Raw genomic sequence first — 4,824 nt, 5'->3', positions numbered from 1 at the left:
ACAGAAGCTCTCCTGCGAAACATGCAGAACTAGCACTCCTGAAAGAAAGGATATTGCGGAGACATGGCTTAGCCACAGCCTGGGGGATGTTTCCAGAATGAGATTTTCACTCTGCAGCGGAGTGTGCGCTGATATGAAACTTCCTGGCAGATTAAAACTGTGTGCCCGACCGAGACTCGAACTCGGGACCTTTGCCTTTCGCGGGCAAGTGCTCTACCAACTGAGCTACCGAAGCACGACTCATGTCCGGTACTCACAGCTTTACTTCTGCCAGTACCTCGTCTCCTACCTTCCAAACTTTACAGAAGCTCTCCTGCGAAACATGCAGAACTAGCACTCCTGAAAGAAAGGATATTGCGGAGACATGGCTTAGCCACAGCCTGGGGGATGTTTCCAGAATGAGATTTTCACTCTGCAGCGGAGTGTGCGCTGATATGAAACTTCCTGGCAGATTAAAACTGTGTGCCCGACCGAGACTCGAACTCGGGACCTTTGCCTTTCGCGGGCAAGTGCTCTACCAACTGAGCTACCGAAGCACGACTCACGTCCGGTACTCACAGCTTTACTTCTGCCAGTACCTCGTCTCCTACCTTCCAAACTTTACAGAAGCTCTCCTGCGAAACATGCAGAACTAGCACTCCTGAAAGAAAGGATATTGCGGAGACATGGCTTAGCCACAGCCTGGGGGATGTTTCCAGAATGAGATTTTCACTCTGCAGCGGAGTGTGCGCTGATATGAAACTTCCTGGCAGATTAAAACTGTGTGCCCGACCGAGACTCGAACTCGGGACCTTTGCCTTTCGCGGGCAAGTGCTCTACCAACTGAGCTACCGAAGCACGACTCACGTCCGGTACTCACAGCTTTACTTCTGCCAGTACCTCGTCTCCTACCTTCCAAACTTTACAGAAGCTCTCCTGCGAAACATGCAGAACTAGCACTCCTGAAAGAAAGGATATTGCGGAGACATGGCTTAGCCACAGCCTGGGGGATGTTTCCAGAATGAGATTTTCACTCTGCAGCGGAGTGTGCGCTGATATGAAACTTCCTGGCAGATTAAAACTGTGTGCCCGACCGAGATTCGAACTCGGGACCTTTGCCTTTCGCGGGCAAGTGCTCTACCAACTGAGCTACCGAAGCACGACTCACGTCCGGTACTCACAGCTTTACTTCTGCCAGTACCTCGTCTCCTACCTTCCAAACTTTACAGAAGCTCTCCTGCGAAACATGCAGAACTAGCACTCCTGAAAGAAAGGATATTGCGGAGACATGGCTTAGCCACAGCCTGGGGGATGTTTCCAGAATGAGATTTTCACTCTGCAGCGGAGTGTGCGCTGTAATGAAACATCCTGGCAGATTAAAACTGTGTGCCCGACCGAGACTCGAACTCGGGACCTTTGCCTTTCGCGGGCAAGTGCTCTACCAACTGAGCTACCGAAGCACGACTCACGTCCGGTACTCACAGCTTTACTTCTGCCAGTACCTCGTCTCCTACCTTCCAAACTTTACAGAAGCTCTCCTGCGAAACATGCAGAACTAGCACTCCTGAAAGAAAGGATATTGCGGAGACATGGCTTAGCCACAGCCTGGGGGATGTTTCCAGAATGAGATTTTCACTCTGCAGCGGAGTGTGCGCTGATATGAAACTTCCTGGCAGATTAAAACTGTGTGCCCGACCGAGACTCGAACTCGGGACCTTTGCCTTTCGCGGGCAAGTGCTCTACCAACTGAGCTACCGAAGCACGACTCACGTCCGGTACTCACAGCTTTACTTCTGCCAGTACCTCGTCTCCTACCTTCCAAACTTTACAGAAGCTCTCCTGCGAAACATGCAGAACTAGCACTCCTGAAAGAAAGGATATTGCGGAGACATGGCTTAGCCACAGCCTGGGGGACGTTTCCAGAATGAGATTTTCACTCTGCAGCGGAGTGTGCGCTGATATGAAACTTCCTGGCAGATTAAAACTGTGTGCCCGACCGAGACTCGAACTCGGGACCTTTGCCTTTCGCGGGCAAGTGCTCTACCAACTGAGCTACCGAAGCACGACTCACGTCCGGTACTCACAGCTTTACTTCTGCCAGTATCTCGTCTCCTACCTTCCAAACTTTACAGAAGCTCTCCTGCGAAACATGCAGAACTAGCACTCCTGAAAGAAAGGATATTGCGGAGACATGGCTTAGCCACAGCCTGGGGGATGTTTCCAGAATGAGATTTTCACTCTGCAGCGGAGTGTGCGCTGATATGAAACTTCCTGGCAGAATAAAACTGTGTGCCCGACCGAGACTCCAACTCGGGACCTTTGCCTTTCGCGGGCAAGTGCTCTACCAACTGAGCTACCGAAGCACGACTCACGTCCGGTACTCACAGCTTTACTTCTGCCAGTACCTCGTCTCCTACCTTCCAAACTTTACAGAAGCTCTCCTGCGAAACATGCAGAACTAGCACTCCTGAAAGAAAGGATATTGCGGAGACATGGCTTAGCCACAGCCTGGGGGATGTTTCCAGAATGAGATTTTCACTCTGCAGCGGAGTGTGCGCTGATATGAAACTTCCTGGCAGATTAAAACTGTGTGCCCAACCGAGACTCGAACTCGGGACCTTTGCCTTTCGCGGGCAAGTGCTCTACCAACTGAGCTACCGAAGCACGACTCACGTCCGGTACTCACAGCTTTACTTCTGCCAGTACCTCGTCTCCTACCTTCCAAACTTTACAGAAGCTCTCCTGCGAAACATGCAGAACTAGCACTCCTGAAAGAAAGGATATTGCGGAGACATGGCTTAGCCACAGCCTGGGGGATGTTTCCAGAATGAGATTTTCACTCTGCAGCGGAGTGTGCGCTGATATGAAACTTCCTGGCAGATTAAAACTGTGTGCCCGACCGAGACTCGAACTCGGGACCTTTGCCTTTCGCGGGCAAGTGCTCTACCAACTGAGCTACCGAAGCACGACTCACGTCCGGTACTCACAGCTTTACTTCTGCCAGTACCTCGTCTCCTACCTTCCAAACTTTACAGAAGCTCTCCTGCGAAACATGCAGAACTAGCACTCCTGAAAGAAAGGATATTGCGGAGACATGGCTTAGCCACAGCCTGGGGGATGTTTCCAGAATGAGATTTTCACTCTGCAGCGGAGTGTGCGCTGATATGAAACTTCCTGGCAGATTAAAACTGTGTGCCCGACCGAGACTCGAACTCGGGACCTTTGCCTTTCGCGGGCAAGTGCTCTACCAACTGAGCTACCGAAGCACGACTCACGTCCGGTACTCACAGCTTTACTTCTGCCAGTACCTCGTCTCCTACCTTCCAAACTTTACAGAAGCCCTCCTGCGAAACATGCAGAACTAGCACTCCTGAAAGAAAGGATATTGCGGAGACATGGCTTAGCCACAGCCTGGGGGATGTTTCCAGAATGAGATTTTCACTCTGCAGCGGAGTGTGCGCTGATATGAAACTTCCTGGCAGATTAAAACTGTGTGCCCGACCGAGACTCGAACTCGGGACCTTTGCCTTTCGCGGGCAAGTGCTCTACCAACTGAGCTACCGAAGCACGACTCACGTCCGGTACTCACAGCTTTACTTCTGCCAGTACCTCGTCTCCTACCTTCCAAACTTTACAGAAGCTCTCCTGCGAAACATGCAGAACTAGCACTCCTGAAAGAAAGGATATTGCGGAGACATGGCTTAGCCACAGCCTGGGGGATGTTTCCAGAATGAGATTTTCACTCTGCAGCGGAGTGTGCGCTGATATGAAACTTCCTGGCAGATTAAAACTGTGTGCCCGACCGAGACTCGAACTCGGGACCTTTGCCTTTCACGGGCAAGTGCTCTACCAACTGAGCTACCGAAGCACGACTCACGTCCGGTACTCACAGCTTTACTTCTGCCAGTACCTCGTCTCCTACCTTCCAAACTTTACAGAAGCTCTCCTGCGAAACATGCAGAACTAGCACTCCTGAAAGAAAGGATATTGCGGAGACATGGCTTAGCCACAGCCTGGGGGATGTTTCCAGAATGAGATTTTCACTCTGCAGCGGGGTGTGCGCTGATATGAAACTTCCTGGCAGATTGAAACTGTGTGCCCGACCGAGACTCGAACTCGGGACCTTTGCCTTTCGCGGGCAAGTGCTCTACCAACTGAGAACCGAAGCACGACTCACGTCCGGTACTCACAGCTTTACTTCTGCCAGTACCTCGTCTCCTACCTTCCAAACTTTACAGAAGCTCTCCTGCGAAACATGCAGAACTAGCACTCCTGAAAGAAAGGATATTGCGGAGACATGGCTTAGCCACAGCCTGGGGGATGTTTCCAGAATGAGATTTTCACTCTGCAGCGGAGTGTGCGCTGATATGAAACTTCCTGGCAGATTAAAACTGTGTGCCCGACCGAGATTCGAACTCGGGACCTTTGCCTTTCGCGGGCAAGTGCTCTACCAACTGAGCTACCGAAGCACGACTCACGTCCGGTACTCACAGCTTTACTTCTGCCAGTACCTCGTCTCCTACCTTCCAAACTTTACAGAAGCTCTCCTGCGAAACATGCAGAACTAGCACTCCTGAAAGAAAGGATATTGCGGAGACATGGCTTAGCCACAGCCTGGGGGATGTTTCCAGAATGAGATTTTCACTCTGCAGCGGAGTGTGCGCTGATATGAAACTTCCTGGCAGATTAAAACTGTGTGCCCGACCGAGACTCGAACTCGGGACCTTTGCCTTTCGCGGGCAAGTGCTCTACCAACTGAGCTACCGAAGCACGACTCACGTCCGGTACTCACAGCTTTACTTCTGCCAGTACCTCGTCTCCTACCTTCCGAACTTTACAGAAGCT

The 4,824-nt window shown here is 51.5% G+C and overlaps 3 non-coding genes across 3 annotated transcripts; all 3 read right to left on the bottom strand.

Annotated features, from left to right (window-relative positions):
• Window positions 1–1,064: 1,064 nt before the first annotated feature.
• On the bottom strand, window positions 1,065–1,139 carry Trnas-cga. Its single transcript has one exon. It is a non-coding gene; the product is annotated as a tRNA-Ser (tRNA).
• Window positions 1,140–3,773: 2,634 nt separating this feature from the next.
• Trnas-uga lies at window positions 3,774–3,848 on the bottom strand. The gene has a single exon. It is a non-coding gene; the product is annotated as a tRNA-Ser (tRNA).
• Window positions 3,849–4,374: 526 nt separating this feature from the next.
• Window positions 4,375–4,449, bottom strand: Trnas-cga. The gene has a single exon. It is a non-coding gene; the product is annotated as a tRNA-Ser (tRNA).
• Between the last annotated feature and the right edge of the window lie 375 nt (window positions 4,450–4,824).

The sequence above is a fragment of the Schistocerca piceifrons genome, chromosome 5, assembly GCF_021461385.2.
Source record: "Schistocerca piceifrons isolate TAMUIC-IGC-003096 chromosome 5, iqSchPice1.1, whole genome shotgun sequence".
In the NCBI taxonomy this organism is placed as follows: domain Eukaryota; kingdom Metazoa; phylum Arthropoda; class Insecta; order Orthoptera; family Acrididae; genus Schistocerca; species Schistocerca piceifrons.
This window is presented reverse-complemented; position numbering and strand designations above follow the sequence as displayed.